Raw genomic sequence first — 17967 nt, 5'->3', positions numbered from 1 at the left:
ACATGCTATTTTTGTATGGCCTGAATTGATTTGAAGGGTATTTTCCCAGTTGGTATTAGGAATTACAGAAGGTACAAGTGGGGTTATACCAGGTTTTGGATGATTTAGCACACCTGTGGGTTCCAGCTCTATCTACCCTCTGGGAGACACATCGGATAGCAGCCAGACTAACCCAGTCCATTGTGGCTCACTCCCTCGACTAGTAGGAGTCCCTCTGCCAACTCACTCCATCATCAAACTGCATGAATGATAGTACTGCAGAACAAAAGCCTTGCTCAGCCCACAAGGGGCCTGATTCATGGAATGTTTAGCACAGTGCAAAGTGACTTTTCACTGGTGCAAAGTGACTTTGCACTGCACAAATACACTTTGTACTGCTCCTTGAATCAGGGTGTTTTTTGCAGTGCAAAGTCATGTTGCACCAGTGAAAAGTCACTTTGCACCATGCAGGCTCCATTGAGCACAACTTTTATTATAATAGCCAGTGCAGAAGCACTACATTTATTTTCTGTGCCCCCATCTTCTCCCCCCTGCAATACTCTCCAAATCATGTGATGGTCAAGGCAGTGCATATGTAAGATTCACTTTGGACTAGGATTGGTGGGGGTGTAGTAACTGACAAAACAAAGAGCAGCCTGCCTCTTCCATACTGAATGGGGGTCGTATCTCTTTACAGAACAAATCAGAGTTAATGTTCACCAAGTGTCTGATGCTGTGATGCTTTGAACAAAGTCTCCCAACTTGCTCAATATTTCAAAGAAAAGCCACAGCTGCTTGTGAAGTTATTTGTGTTTATGGACTGTTGACAGGTGAACACATCCGAGAGTTAAGTGGGGAGGGTTTCTTACGCCCACTGACCCAACGTGCACTAATTTGTGTTAATCCCTGAAACAAGGCACCATTTCAAAGAACACTATAAATGCAATGCATGCTCTGCTTTCAAACATCAGTTCTGCAACACGGGCAACAGGATCATTCACGTCACTACTCGAGGAAGGTAAGTGGCTGCGTTAGTGCATCGCATCGCATGCCGTGGAAATGTGCACGATTCTAGATCACAAACCTGTTTGTTTCCAATTAATCACAAACCCCTTTGTATTCACATTACATAAAATTATCTGTGTGTTCTATAACATTTTTAAATATAATGTCCTGAATTGGGGCGCTTTCGTCCACCGACCCTATGATAAAATTTGGTTTGATTTTAATGTGGGACAAAATAATATGAAAACCTATTTTTTATTGATTTCAGGAAAGACACATTTGGACTGATTTGCAAAGCGTTTTTCGAAGGGAAAATCCCATTGCAAAATGCTTTATAAAATAGATCAACTGTATTTTCTTAGTAATTATAAAGATCATCCTGATTCTAAATATTCAGGAAGTCAATGGGACAAGGCAACACGTGGAAGCAGCCATTTGGTGAATAGATTATTGCCTAAATTCTACAATGTGTATATCCTACGGTGGTGCTGCTCTCTAGAATGAACCGATTCATTTACCAAGAACCCCAACATATTTTAGGCTAGAAGATTGTATGAAAGAAACATCAGATAAACTAATTATGTTATTTGATCTATGGATCCCATAATCCCACACTTTCAAATGTGAATTAACTAGTGGGGAGATGTTCAGATGCACGTTTGTTGTCAGTGTCATGTCCTCCATTCATTGCTGGTCTTCAATTGCCAATGATCCAGCCCTGGAAACAATGGTGTGCATGCTATGGAACTGGGTGTGAGGTGAATAGGCTGTGCATTCTTAGCAAGTCTATTTTGCATTTTGATTTACGGAAACAGTATTTTGTCGACGTTGCCCACAAAACAATAACATGTAAGGGTCATATCTTGTATGAATGTACATTTTGTAGCAGAATATAACTCAAAGGGTGGTAATGTACATTTGAGTGGAAAACCTCAATAAGCTCCTGGGCTTTGGACATATTAAAGAATCTTAATTCAAACAAAGGAATGACTACATGTCTCTCATATGGCTATGATGAAGGTCTTCCTAACAGTATTCAGGTTTATTTGGAGAGGAGAGGTTGACATTGGTGAGTTGTTTTTTTGAGTCCCGAATATGCACTAGCTTTGTTGATAATAGGTTTGAAGGGAAGTCATGGCTCCACAAGGACAAGAAATGATGTGATCCGTGAGGTCATGTCTAGGAAGCATGATCTTTGGCAGATGGGATTGGGGATGGATGGCCTGTGTAAATTCCTGTAGTTGGAGCTTTCAGTAGCTACAATGTTTTGGAGACATGTAAGCATAGCTACAACATCAACTGTCAGTCTTGAACTATGTGAGGCAGTTCACTTACTTCTTTATCGTGGAGCATCCCTCGAACATTCTTCGAAGGATTGGGTGTAGTCTACACTTTGAAAACCAGAGAGGCATTAGCCGTGACTTACCTCTCCAATTTGGGCCCTAGAGCTGTTGAGAATCAGTGGGGAGAGGAAAGAGACTTACGGTATGAGGGAGGTTGTTTTTTGGGGTCCAGGTTGTATAACAAAGATTATTTCATGAGGTTGGTGAGAAATGAGCTGCACCATTACCAGACTGGACCACCTTGTGCTAGTCAAGGTAAGTTTGTCTAACTGGACACCAGGAAAGAGAAATGGAATAACCATCAGAATACTGGCAGATAATAGAGAGACTTAGTTGAACACCATCTTATTTCATGTTTAAACATCTGAACTAAGCCTAATGTGTTTTATCGGAGTCCAAAGCATAGCTAGGAGTGTGATCCATAACATCCCTTGCTGTGTTCACTTCGGTTGTTTAAAGGCACTTCACTTCTCACTGGCACTGGGAATTCCCCTGGTCGTGCTAAGGATTCTGAACACCAACCTCAGCAGAAACATTTCCAGACCACCCAGGACTCCCCCACAGGATATCAGCAGCACTCTAGCATATATATTTTTTTCTCTTTTTTTATATATTGTTTTTTTTGTGACATATGAAACAAATGCTATTCAGATGTTGGCAACACATATAAATGTTCAATGTTTTAGAAAAAAAAGTGAATACAAGTCATTTTACTGTTGCTAAAAGCTGAATGATTGTAGTCTTTCACATTTTGAATGTGTATTGTTCTTAGAAATAAGGTGCATATGATCTTAAGATTGACCCTCTTGTGACATTTTGATTGAAAAGGCTATTTTTGGTATTTGCAAATGGTAGGAAGGGACAGTTCGTCATGCTATCCACCGGACGTCATGTGAGGAATTTTACAAATTGTGGCCCCTGAGCTCTGTTCATCAATCCATTGCTTCACAGCACCTTTCCCTAATTCTATATCAGTAAAAAAAATACGTTCAGTGAATCCATTCCTTTTTAAATGTCAGAGAAATGTGCAGTGCATAAAAAAGCCCACATAAGTGTTTATTTTTTATTTATTTATCTACTTTCAGGGGCAGCTGATACACAATGAGGACTCTACTTGTGGTGGCCTGCTTTATGGCGGTAGCTATTTGCATAGTGGTAAGTGGCAGAATCAGTGGGGTAAAATTAGACAGCGTTAGACTTGCTGCCAGTGGGCAAACAACTTAAGTAGTTCACAATTAATCCTGATCTCATCAGAATCCCCCCATTTCATAATGTGGCTTATTCCATTGTATTTTCTTATGTATAAACCTTACAAAAATGGTACTAATGCAAGTGACCAACGTTTCAGTCCAATGTTTCCAACACAATCAAAGGGAAGAGAGATTAATTGTTTACAATAATTGCAATGCTAGTGATGAAGACAGACGCGTGTAGCATGTCCCCCGGATCAGGGCAAAGGCCCCCCTCATCCCTCTCCTGGCCAACCTGCCTTCACTTATCCCCTTCTCTGTCTCCTGTGTATATTCTGATGATTGTTTCTGCCTCCATCGCTAAGGGTTCTCCAAAATTAGGAGATTCATTGTATATGTGTGTGCTGTGGTTTCTCCTGAAAAGTGAGAACTGCAGTATCTCCTCTTCGGCCCTTAGTCTGCATGTGTCTTCCATCATTCTGATCGCTCAGTTGGATCTAAGACTAGTGGGCAATCTTTACCGCACTCTCATACCTCTATCATCCATCTTCCTTTCAGTGCGGCCTCACCATGATGCTCCATGGTATGCCGCTGCCTGCTCACCCTGAAACACTCGTGACCTTTCCTCACTCACCCCAAGCCCTCTGTTCTTGTTTCCCTCTTCATATTCTGTTCCCTTTATTTATGCCAAAATGTACCACTCTATGGGCCTGATTCTTGGATTTTTGTGCAAAGTCATTTTGCACAGCAAAACAACACTTTGCACTGCTGCATGAATTAGGGTGTTCGTTGACAGTGCAAGTCACTTTGCACTAGTGAAAAGCCACTTTGCACTGTGCAAAGAATTCCATGAATCAGGCTCTATGAGTGCTTAGCAGCTGAGTGAGTGAGTCAGTCAGTCAGTTGATCAGCCCAAAAGTCTCTGTCAGTGACAATCAGTCAGTGAAGTCCATTCTGAGGCAAAGACTTCCCACCAAAAGTCCCCTTAGTGCTGGCCATCACTACAGAGGAGACCCAGAGCAATTGATGAGCCAGAGAAGAGCCTCCAAGGGGCTTACATTGCTGCCTTTTTAGTAGGAGTGTGTTCCACTGTTTCAGCAATCTTTTGGGATAGCCAAGAACTCCAAAGCTGCACATATTAATCCGCTCTAGTGACCGAATAATGACGCTCATCAAACGCAGGAATTCAGGGTTTAGCCCCTGAAGACATAGCATAAAAAGGCATGCTTGCATACCGCAGATTATTACAGGGCAGTTTATGGTATGTTATAGGGGGCAGTTCCAAGTGAAATTGACTGACAGTTCTTGTGATAGTAGAAGGAAGTTGTATGGACAGTTAATGCCTCACGAATAGGGGGAATTATCAATTTTTTGAAATAAAGGCAAGTGAACGTGACTTTTAAAGTTTTATTTTTCTTGGAGATAGTTTTCTAATACCTATCTGCAAGCACAGAAGAGGAATGTATTGGGCAGTTCATAACATACTTGTATTCTCAATCAAACAGGGCTGTTATTTTAAGCAGAATAAAAGTATGTGAACCAGCTGGCGAGTGGGCTTCTCTTCCATGGGGGTCCGAGCATGCAGGCTGCCGAAAGCTGTGACATTTGCAATACGCCAGACCTTTGCATTCAATGGGTCTGGTGATATGGATTGTATTTTGCAATTCTCAATTCAACTTTTAGAATCATATATAACTATTGATAGAGGTGACACATCCTGCTAATGGCAAAGTTACATCAATGTATACAGAATAGGATGGGAATAGGAATTGTGAATGTTTGTATGTGTCCTTTTCATGTAATGCTGAAGGCTTCTTCTTGTGTCCCCGGCATTATTTGCAGACCTCTGCAGAGAATGAACAGGAAGATGCAAGTGCTGGCAGCGTAAGTGACCCTCTCCTTCTCAATGAATTCCGTTTTCTTGCATTCATCAATATTAGTTTTATCCATTTTATTTTAATGTTAAGTCAGTTAATCACTTCACACATTTATTTTTCCTAATAATGCAACTTTCAATGCAAATTAAAAAAAGCGATCTATGGGATCATTTCATAAATGGTGACTAATCTGTGTGGCAAATAAATTAAGAAGATATACTAAGTATGCAATTCTAAACAGTGTCCAGTCAAACGACTGAAAAAAAGGATCAAATGACCTTTTGCTCGAATGCAAAAGGATTGAAAAAATAAGGGTTGAATTTTTGTTTTATTTATTTATATATATATTTTAGTTTGGGTTGGTAAAAAAATGTATTTAATAAAGAAAACGGGGGCTGGGGTGAACCCCCCCATACAAAAAATAAAATTAAAAAACAACCCTTTTTTTCGATCCTTTGACTGTCGATCAAAAGGCATTCGATCCTTTTGTGTTCGACCCTATCACTGGCAACCATTCTAAACACATTAGCATTTTTAGAAACAGCCATAAAACAGCATTTCTGTTCAATAATATTAAGAGAAGAGGCAAATGTCCTGGATCAGGATTCAACCCATTTGATTGGACTACAGAGGAAGCAGGATCAGGAAATGCATGTAGTTGTGATCTTTGATTTGCCTTCTACCTTTTCATTCTTGATTGTTCTTCCTCTGTTCCTTGTGATACTTGCAGGCTTCCGTAGCGAAGATGCGGGAGGATCGAAGTGCTTCCGACGTAAGTGGAAAATCACCTTTTGAAAGTGTTCCTTGTTTCTTGTTCTTCTCAGGAATGTGTATGGCCTTTCATTATTCATTTGACATCAATTGCTCACAAATAAAATCTTTGTTTAACGTTTTCTCAGACAACAATCAATGCCGGGTTTACCTTCTACGGGAGATAGATATTGACACACTTAGAACAAGTGAACCATTCAAAAGAAATGTATTTGAGAATTATGTAGGAAAATGAGGTACTGTGAGAAAAAAATAAAATAATAAGCTGAGTAGGAGAATTGTGAGGCTGTCCCTACGAAGTATTTGTAAAAAGCCAATCGGGGAAAATAAAGTATTACTAAAGATAGAGAGTCCCCAAAACTCTCATGTACACAACAGAATGAATCTGCAGCAAGCCCCTGCCTCCCTGTTTATTCTTCTTTCGGTTGTCTTGCTAGAACCATCTTTTGTCTGTTACCATTAGATTGTGCTCCACACCATGCCCACCGCCTTTCCCAACCAACCACTGAGGCCTTTGGTTAACACAGGGGAAACTATCCCTTAGCCCTGTTCTGCCCAATATAACTCACTACCTCGCATGCCATGAAAAGGGTCTCCAAATGAGGAAAAGACCCTGTACTGTCTTCCAGCCTCGATCCTTCTTTATTCTCTCAGCATTTCCTTCCCCTACACCCAAACACCCATGTCTCTCCTCCACTACACTACATCACAGCCGCCCGAGCAACGTCAGCAAATGAGGGAAAGCCCCATCTTGTCTTCCATCCTCCCTCTTCTCTGTTGTCTCTGCATTTCCCTCCCCTGCACCCAAACACACATTTCTCTACTCCATTACACTACATCACAGCCCCAGGCCGGAGGCGTTGCTAGATGGCGGAGGGGGAGCTAAGGGGGCTATAGCCCGGGTCATTTGGTTGTAGCCCCAGATAGAAGCCCAGGAGCAACAACCAAAAAGGCTAGCTAGCCCTGAGTCCTAATAGTCCTGACATTTGAACAGCCCCAGATCGCTTCCAGACCTAGCAACACCCCGCCCCCCCCACGCCGCATCAGCAAAAGAGGGAATGCTGCATGTGGTCTTCCTTCCTCAACCTTCTCTCTTCTCTCTGCATTTCCTTCCCATTCACCCAAACACCCATGTCGCTCCTCCATTACACCACTCATGTGAATCTCTTCCAATCCTGCTCCTCCTCACATTGCAACCCTAAGATCCGCCAGGTCAACCAATAAACGGCAATGGTGCAAAGCAATCTGCCTTCATTCAAGATTCATATTTTAAATGAATATACTTTTTTTTCTAACTTTTCAAATAATTACAAGGTTTGCGGACATCCCTTGGAAGCGGTAGTCAATTTACGAGTTTTAATGAAAATTTATTTTTCTTATTTTTAACTTTTAAAATGGCAAAAACAATTCTGAAATTGCTAAGTGTCATGGATCTTAGAGTGCGTACACCGGTGTTTCCTACACCTCGACATAGGAGTCTCCCTCATAAATATCTTACTTCCCTTTGCACAGCACCCTGCTGCTTTCATGCTAGAGTTGCACTACAGCAATACCACACATGCACACATGAATAGAACATAAGTAGGTTTTTACATAACCTACTTGCCTGCCTCTAGTCTATGAGCAAAAACAATTAATACTCCTTCCGGTGTGTTCACTAGCTGTCTTTGCAAAACCTTTTCATGCCCCTGAGGGCATCTATGCTAGATATGGAAAGTAAAGATAATCAGTGTACAAAATAAGCGGCCATTTGCATTTCTATGATTTGGATACCTTGAGTCTACATACACACATAGAAGAGTGATAGAAAACCATGTGACCTGTGTGGTTTGTAGCTTTATTGTAATCCATTGTCAGGATGTTTCAATTCATTTGTTGATGACTTTTTTTTTTCTTGCAGTCAAATGAAAGCAGGGGATACGCAAAGCGAAAGTATAATCGTAAAGATCGTCGTCATCGTTTCCGTTCAACTACTCCAACCACTACTACGCCAACCACCAAAACTCCAACTACAACTACGCCAACCACCAATACTCCGATCACCACTACTCCAACCACCACTACTCCCACTACACCTTCCACAGCTCAAGGCTAATAATGGAAGCAGGTATGTGATGCACTCCAGATCATGTGTGTAATATGCCAAATGCTTAAGAGAAATGTTTCTTATCCTGTCCCTTCAAGTGACCACACTGAGTACCTCTGACTAGCTGACTGTCTAAAAGTCCTTAAAAGATGGAACTGTCACAGCCTAGGTATTGGTATCCCAGTTGTCGCAGATATAACTCTTCCGGTTATGGAAAAGTAACTTTCTGTCTTCAAACACGAACGTCTTTAACGTGATATGCCAAAGACTTCCCCCCCAAGAGCTCAGCCTACAATGAATCTATCCCACCTGTCAGGCTGAGGGCTTGAGTGAAAAGGCAGGAGCAGACTCGGCAGAGCTAAAGGAGGGAAAAGACAGAGCAGACGTTCAGTATACAGCCAGGTATTACCGTATTAACAGCAAATGACACCCCCCAAGTACCCACTCTTACCTGGTCCGTAGCAAATATATACCAGTAGCCTACTAGTAGTGGACACCGAGAGGAACTCAATTATCAGGGGTGATGGAGGGGTACTAGTGCTATAGGATCTCAGTGCAGCGAAGCGTCCCAGAAAATATCCACAGTGTTCCAAAGTAAATGCAGCAAAGCGTCCAAGAAAATATCCACAGTGTTCCAAAGTAAATTGCAGCAAAGCGTCCAAGAAAATATCCACAGTGTTCCAAAGTAAATTCAGCAAAGCGTCCCAGATAACATCCAGAAATAAATGATGGTAATAGTAAACAGGGAAAAAGAAGTTAGCGTTACTTCACGCTGGTTCCCTTAAATAACGTACTTGAATACCAAAAGCGTCACAGCCAAAGGACTTATAGAAGAGGAGGTCGAGATGCAAACCAAGTTCAAGGATTCCGGGAGATCAGTCGAAGAACAGGACGGGAAGGGCAGGGGCGAAGGCTCGGAATTAGCACAGGGGAAACAGGAGTCAGGAACAAAGCTCGAAACTAACACAGTTTAGGAGCGCCGAGCAATCAAACAGGCAGTACAATATACGGACTTCAGAAGACACGGCAACGTGGTACGTGCGTGTCACGTGACTAATATAGCAGGAAATTTGGGAAATGTAGTTTTCAGTGGGTTCTGCGTGTTGAAGAGCGCTCATGTAAACGCCATGGCAATTTCCAACCATAACGGGATGTGACAGTACCCCTCCACAAAGAGCGATTTCTCCTGTGCCCGCGCAAGCGATGCAACCAGAAAGCACGCAACAAACGGGGTGCATTTAGATTAGAGGCTGGTTCCCAGGACCGGTCCTCTGGGCCATACCCTACCCAATCGATCAAATAGGACCGAACTCCACGGCTTAGGCGGGTGTCTAAAATGGCACGTACCTCGTATTCGTCCTCGCCATGAACGGTAAGTGGAGCTGGGACGGGAGGCAATCGGGTGCCGGGTACAAAAGGCCGAAGCAAGGAGACATGAAAGACCGGGTGCACTCTCCAATGTGCTGGTATGTCCAAACGGACAGCAACAGGGTTGAGACACCTCAGTATCGTGTAAGGACCCACAAAACATGGTAAAAGCTTTCGTTTACCCCGGATGGCCAGGTGCTTTGTTGAGAGCCATACGCGGTCCCCACAGGAATAAGGAGGAGCCGGAGTACGCCGTTTGTCCGCCTGTATCTTGGTGCGATGTTGTGCAGCTTTTAGATGTGCCAATACGGACTTACGGATGGCAATCAATGAATCCCCAACTGCATTGACTGCAGGAACCTGCCGTAGGGAAGGCAAAACAGGTGGAAGGGTCCTTGGATGCAACCCATATAATGCATAGAACGGGGAACAGCCTACCGATGAGTGTAATGAGTTGTTATAGGCGAATTCCGCGGCACCTAAGACTGACAACCAATTAGATTGATGTTGTAGGCACAGACATCGAAGAAATTGTTCCATAGTGCCATTGGTACGTTCGGTCTGGCCATCCGTTTGGGGGTGATAGGCCGAAGACAAGCGGGCATCAATACCCAATGAGGAAGTGAGAGTGCACCAAAACCGCGAGGTAAACTGAGACCCCCGGTCGGAAATCAGTATTGTAGGTAGACCAAAAAAGCGTACCACATGGTCAAAGAACAAATTTGCTAACGTGGGAGCGTTGGGTACCCCCGAACATGGTATAAACCGAGCCATCTTGGTAAAGACATCCACTACCACAAGAATTGTGGACATACCCCCGATACAGGGGAGTTCTACCACGAAATCCAAGGTCACCGTGTGCCAGGGGTGGGGAGGTAAAGGCTTACACATTAGAAGACCCACGGGTTTACCCGGTTGTCTTTTACACTGTGTACATACAGCACACCTACGGATGTATTGTTCGGTATCTTTCTTCATTCCAGGCCACCAGCACCAACGGTGTAAAAGATCGTAAGTTTTTGCCTGGCCAGGATGGGCTGCTAACGGAAGGTCATGGGACCATTCAAGAGCCTTTCGTCTGGTTTGGTTGTCAGGTAGGTATAATAAACCTTTAACGTAGGGAAGTCCGGTAATTTGCTCAGCATCCATTTTCTTCAGGACAGAAACATGATCCCTGGCCCATCTCCGTAAACTGACTACTATTGACGGAGAGACTGAACAAACACATATAACAGCCCCTGATGGTAATACTGGTGTGGATTGTTTGACAGTTTCCGTGTCAGTACCAATGCGAGATAAGGCATCTGCTTTTCCATGTAAAGGACCAGGGCGATACGTCACCGTGAAATCAAACATGGTAAAAAACAAATGCCAACGTATCTGCCTGGCGTTGGTGCATTTCACGTGTGACAAGGCCTGAAGGTTTCGATGGTCTGTATACACAGTTATCGGGTGTCTTGCGCCCAAAAGATGATGCCTCCATTCCTTGAACGCCACTTTGATTGCAAGGAGTTCCCTTTCCATAATAGTATAGTTTCGTTCTGCTGGAGTAAGTTTTCGAGAGTGGAAAGCCACTGGATGTAGGCGTTGAGTAGCGAGGCAAACCTGCGAAAGGATAGCCCCTACTGCAATAGCAGAGGCATCTGCTTCCACGATGAATGGGAGAGCAGGATTGGGGTGTTGCAACACAGGAGCGGTGGTAAAAGCATCCTTCAGGTTCTGGAAAGCTAATTGCGCTTCGTCATCCCACAAAAAAGGAACATTAGGACTAGTCAATCGGGTTAACGGGGCCACTATTTCAGAGAATGAGGCGATGAAACGCCTATAAAAATTGGCAAAACCCAAGAAGGATTGAAGTGCTTTCACTGAGCTCGGAACGGGCCAATCCAAAACTGCCCGAACCTTGGAAGTACACATGAGAACTCCTTTTTGGGAGATCTGAAACCCCAAAAATTCTACAGATGATACATGGAATACACACTTCTCTAATTTTGCAAAGAGAGAGTATTCCCTGAGACGAAGTAGAACAGAACGCACGTGCTGTACATGTTGGGGCAGAGCGTCTGAATATATCAGAATGTCATCTAAATAGATGACAACATAGCAATCCAGCATATCCCTGAAGATGTCATTTACAAAATGTTGAAATGTCGCCGGGGCATTACAAAGCCCAAAGGGCATCACACAATATTCATACAGCCCATATTTCGACTTAAAGGCTGTTTTCCACTCATCTCCCTTTCTCATCCTTACCAAATTGTACGCTCCCCGCAAGTCCAACTTGGTGAAGATAGTGGAGGAGGTCATTTTGTCGAGGAGCTCAGTAATAAGTGGCAACGGATACTGGTTTTTCACCGTGATTTTGTTAAGGGCGCGGTAGTCCACGCAGGGGCGCAAATCCCCTTCTTTCTTTGGCACAAAGAATATTGGGGAGGCCGCTGGTGAACGGGACGGACGTATGTGTCCAAGACGTAAGGCGTTGTCAATATAGTTCCGTAGATACTCTTCTTCCTTCTGTGTAAGGGAGTAAATCCGACCATGGGGGATGACTGCCCCAGGTATCAAATCGATGGGGCAATCATAGCATCTGTGTGGGGGCAGTTTTTCTGATAGCCCTTTATTAAACACGTCAGAAAATTCACGGTATTCCAACGGGAGTACCGAAACGGGGTTAGTTGACGTGGCGTTGATAGAAGGAAGGCAGTCTACCATCGCCAAACAAGGGGATAATACCGCTACAGTACGGGAAGTAAAGCACCTCTGCATACAAAAAGAGGAGGAAAACCGTACGGTTTGTTCAACCCAGTCAACTACAGGATTGTGTCTTTGCAACCAAGAAAGCCCCAGAATTATGCCAAATTGAGGGGCCGTGATAAGGTCGAAAGTGATGGATTCCGAATGTCCTTGTAATGTGGACATTTGTAGTGGACCTGTTTGATCCGTTACATGTCCAGACACTAAATGTGAACCATCTACCGCATGTATCTCCTCGGGTCTTGCTTTGGGAACTATAGTTAGCCCATAACGTTTAGCCAAATTAAGGTCCATATAATTCCCACTAGCCCCTGAGTCGATCATTACCGGATTCGAAAAGGTAGTGACGCCGGGGGCCGTAAAGGACATAGCAAGGTACACATGCGAAGACGGAAAATACTCATACTCTCCCGGGCCTGGGATCATTTGACTCGTCCGGAAGGCCCGGTTTAAGGGCGAGTCCTGGCGTTTCCCGACGACTTAACAGGTCTTTTAGGACACAAACGGATGTAATGGCCTGACTGTCCACAATAGAAACAGAGATTATTCACCATCCGTCTTTCTCGTTCGGTCTTGGACAAAGGACCCCTAATTGCCCCGATTTGCATAGGTTCGACTTCTCCCTGTGAAACAGATGTATTTCCATCTGATCGAGGGGTGTTGCGAATATCGGGATAGCGACGTTCGCCACGTCTTTGTCGAAGTCGAGCATCGACTTGTAAGACTAGGTCTAGTAATTCGGGAAAGCCAGATGGAAGAGCAGGTACCACTGATAAGGCATCTTTCAGGTCGTCCGACAACCCTTTATAAAACACAGCCGATTTTTTCTGTTCTGGCCATGTGGTTTCCGCTGCTAATTGATTAAAGCGGGCAAGATATGTCAGGAGATCCGACTTGCCTTGACTAATAGCCAAAAATTCCAGATCCGAGGATTGTGCTTTATATCTCATGTCAAAAACACTATTCATGGCTTGGATTAGTCTATCAAAGTCATACAGAGCCGGGTCATCTGCTTCCAGCAATGGATTAGCCCATGCTGCAGCAGTACCGCCCAAATGGGAAAGAACAAATGCCGCCTTTGTAGTAGCATCTGGAAATGCTAAGGGACGACAAAGAAAATGAAGGCGACACTGGTTCACAAAGGTCCGATACATTTTGGGATCACCCAAAAACCGTTCAGGCGGGGCCAAAGGGAATGGCCCAGGGAGGACTACTGGAGCTGGAGCCGGAGGTGGTACTGGAGGAGGCGCGGCAGCCGCAGCGTCACCAAACTCCTCGTCATGGGGTAGAGGCTGCACAAAGCTCTGTAGAACATCCATGCGTTGATGTAATGTCGCATGTGCTGATGCCATATCGGTACGAAGAGCAGAAAAAGCCTGCATGAGGGCTGCTAACGGATCCGCTGCAGCCTCCATAACCGAGAGACGGTTAGGCTCCTAAATCTGTCACAGCCTAGGTATTGGTATCCCAGTTGTCGCAGATATAACTCTTCCGGTTATGGAAAAGTAACTTTCTGTCTTCAAACACGAACGTCTTTAACGTGATATGCCAAAGACTTCCCCCCCAAGAGCTCAGCCTACAATGAATCTATCCCACCTGTCAGGCTGAGGGCTTGAGTGAAAAGGCAGGAGCAGACTCGGCAGAGCTAAAGGAGGGAAAAGACAGAGCAGACGTTCAGTATACAGCCAGGTATTACCGTATTAACAGCAAATGACACCCCCCAAGTACCCACTCTTACCTGGTCCGTAGCAAATATATACCAGTAGCCTACTAGTAGTGGACACCGAGAGGAACTCAATTATCAGGGGTGATGGAGGGGTACTAGTGCTATAGGATCTCAGTGCAGCGAAGCGTCCCAGAAAATATCCACAGTGTTCCAAAGTAAATGCAGCAAAGCGTCCAAGAAAATATCCACAGTGTTCCAAAGTAAATTGCAGCAAAGCGTCCAAGAAAATATCCACAGTGTTCCAAAGTAAATTCAACAAAGCGTCCCAGATAACATCCAGAAATAAATGATGGTAATAGTAAACAGGGAAAAAGAAGTTAGCGTTACTTCACGCTGGTTCCCTTAAATAACGTACTTGAATACCAAAAGCGTCACAGCCAAAGGACTTATAGAAGAGGAGGTCGAGATGCAAACCAAGTTCAAGGATTCCGGGAGATCAGTCGAAGAACAGGACGGGAAGGGCAGGGGCGAAGGCTCGGAATTAGCACAGGGGAAACAGGAGTCAGGAACAAAGCTCGAAACTAACACAGTTTAGGAGCGCCGAGCAATCAAACAGGCAGTACAATATACGGACTTCAGAAGACACGGCAACGTGGTACGTGCGTGTCACGTGACTAATATAGCAGGAAATTTGGGAAATGTAGTTTTCAGTGGGTTCTGCATGTTGAAGAGCGCTCATGTAAACGCCATGGCAATTTCCAACCATAACGGGATGTGACAGGAACATAGGATTGAGATACAGGGCAGTCCAAGTCTATCTTTCATGTGTTGGCTTCCCCAGATACCACATGGTCACATGATATAGGAACGCCATTTGACAATGCCAATGTGTTGAGCAACACTTCAGACAGAGACCATAAAATGGGTAAGCCCTCCTCTAAGTCTACAGTAAGTCTAGAAATGTTGTTAGTCATCCTTTGGAAACAGTATTATAATAGCAATTCGGTTGCACAGGTGTTGCCATCCTGTTGTGTGTAAAGACACATTTTCATCAATCCAAGAGCATTTAGACATAGCAAAAATGTCTCTTCGTCAATCCAAGAGCCTTCTGCATGGCAAGCATGGTTAGCAGCTAAGCACCCAGCCATGGCTCTCCCGATGCCCCTTTGGGCTTCTCTCCCTCTCCAGTTTGTGATCTCGGCAGTTGGACTCTATCACAACGCACAGACAGACACAGGCACAAACAATTTCAGTCTGACAATACCAGCGCATCTTCTGTGGCATTTTCCTCTGTATGAATCCTTTGAAAACGCATATGGATGTGTTCACATGTAGCCTCGACTCTCAAATCCTCCAGTACATCTCGAGCGCAGCTGCCTCCATAGGGAGGCCATGGCGCATGGACTGTAGAGATTGAATGAACGTGGACACGTGTCAGCGTTCCTAAGGGGATGACCTGTAAGTTCTAGCCGCTCATGGCTACCAAGCGCTGTCGTCACTCAAGTATTCGCCAATATAACATTTGCAAAGTTCTGGATCGCAATATCTGGAACATATTGATGCCAGTTCAGCAGCAGATTAAAATCTTGTTTCAATATCTGCTTGTGTTGATATGGAGGAAGCATCAGAGGGCTCTTTTGTACTTTCAGCATTTGGAAATCTCCGTCTACTGAACAAAAACTATTGCTTTTTGTACACAATGTACTCCCTTCCTCATTGGTAACCATGAGGCAAAACCAGTGTAATAATGCAGTATAAGGTACCGTAACTGAAGTGTGTCTAGCAGGTGCTTGCTCAAAGTTACGTTCTTAAGGTGATGCAGGCGATACACAGCTGAGCAATTGTGAGTGCTCTAAGATGGCTGATGCAGAGAGACCCTCCAGCTGCACCTTCTCATGTGGGCTATGACTGTCCATCTGGGTAGGACAGAAACAATTGTAATTGGGCAGCCCGAGGACACATCAGAAGCATGATCTGCAAAGGGTCCCTCGACCTGCCCTTAGTATTTGCCATTGGGAGCGTTGCCAACATTTAGTGCAACAGAGATCAAACACCAAGTTATAGATGTGGTTTCTGATTAGATTAGATCCCATTTGAATGCTACTAGTGTATGCAACGCAGTACAATGAATTAAGTGAACTGAATATAATTTCACATGCATACATTTTGCTTACTATTTTTTTTCTTTCTTTTAGAGCCGGAAGTAAAAGAGGACTCCTGGACCTGCACCACGAGAAGGGAAAAGAAGCCAGAGTCTGCTTCAGTGCAGCTTCCAATGCATTTCACATGATCAAGCAACAGTGCACACAGTCAAGCTCCTGTGCATTGATGATGCTTTTTCTGTCAATAAACACATTTTGCAGGCTTCATGCAGATTTGTCAATTGCTTTTTATTGTGTTAAAAATATTGGCTTGTACTCTTAAGAAAAAGGGACATGTTATTTCTACAACAGCTTCATCGTCTATTATCAGTGTGGGCACTGACTTTGCAATGAGAGTTTATGAGTAGTAAAAACAGAAACATTATCACCTTCGGAATGAACATACAAAAATAAGGTAACCTGCAGTCTTCCTCCAGAAAGTAAGCTCTATATTGTAGTTTGAGCTATGAACACCCTCTGCACCTTCGGCTGTGTGCTGCAACCTGTAGGGTATTTTGTGGAGATTTGGGGCCTGACGGTATTTTATTACCGCCGAAAAATAACTTAGCAATAATCACTCTTTGTATTCAGATTTGGCCATGTGCAACAATAATACAATGGACATGCATTATTTCAGCACCCAGACCTGCATATTTGGTATACGTGGTTGGTGGTATTTTGGTGAGCATAATTCCCTTGTTTTATTTGTGGCCCCAATGTCCAGAATCCCTTATCTTTGCTTAGATTTTTCGTGTGATCACTAGAGAGACCTCAGACCTGCATTCTAGGAATACCACATTTCCAGTGATAGTGTTGGTGTGCCACCATGGGCGAACTCACTGACTTATTTACGACAGAGAGCTATATGTGGTAGTCTTGTGGTAATTTCCACTACCTTATATACGGTAGGGAGCTATGTTCAGAGAGTCTCTCTTCCCGTTGGCTCATGTACCTCCAACAAGCTATGCTACAGTCACTCACAATTATTCATACTGATTCTGACATGCACACATCTGTCTTAAAATGACCATTGCACTGTTTAAAAATCTCCCCACATCATCGGCATTGTAATGGTAAATAGAAAATAAAACACCCGTCTGTTTTCAAATATTTTCTGTATTATAAAAGCTGCATTTAGACACGATCTCATTCTTTACAGAAATAAATAAAATGGTACAGTCAAAGCATTGTCTATGACACACTGCAAAGAGCGTGGCGGAGAACAGAACTCAAATTGCAACATTGGTATTTGATTAAGACACGCACAGGAATCCTACACTGACTGCATATTACCGTACACACTCAGCTCCCACACTTCTCATTACCTTATCTTTTTAGTTGTTCTCTTTGTGAATGTGGCTCTCTTGGATTAACTCCAGCAAAAAGGAACGCTTGCCTTCTCAAGCCGGGGTCATTGCCTGGAATTCTCAGCTTTTTCAGATAGGAATGCCTCAGCCAGTGGAAAGGTTTTTCTTTCAGCTCTCCCCAATCTCGACTGCAGCAGGACACAGGAATCTGCATTCAGTCAGGACCCCACAGCCAGGTCTTCTCCCCAGTAGTGCAGAAAGATGTCTGCCTGTCTTTTTCCCTGATACTGCCCACTAAAACTTTCCTCTCAGCCCTCTGTATGATGTGTCCCAATGAAATCCATCATCTCTCATCCTCCTACTCTTCAACAATAGCTTCGCTTATACATTTGCAATTGTTGCAAATCTGACTTCCTTCTTCCTGCAGTTACTGTGCACAAAAACACGGAGAATCAGGCAGAGAAGAGAAGAAAAAAAATC

General features: G+C 43.8%; 1 long non-coding RNA gene across 1 annotated transcript; it reads left to right on the top strand.

Moving 5' to 3' along the window:
* Positions 1 to 954: 954 nt before the first annotated feature.
* LOC138515471 (uncharacterized) lies at positions 955 to 5402 on the top strand. Its single transcript, XR_011282017.1, has 3 exons — positions 955 to 997; positions 3413 to 3482; positions 5360 to 5402. It is a non-coding gene; the product is annotated as an uncharacterized lncRNA (long non-coding RNA).
* Positions 5403 to 17967: the final 12565 nt, after the last annotated feature.

Source organism: Ambystoma mexicanum, chromosome 6q (assembly GCF_040938575.1).
Source record: "Ambystoma mexicanum isolate Mex_15411 chromosome 6q, UKY_AmexF1_1, whole genome shotgun sequence".
In the NCBI taxonomy this organism is placed as follows: Eukaryota; Metazoa; Chordata; class Amphibia; order Caudata; family Ambystomatidae; genus Ambystoma; species Ambystoma mexicanum.
Note: the sequence above shows the minus strand (reverse complement) of the source record. Positions and strands in the feature narration are given on the sequence as shown.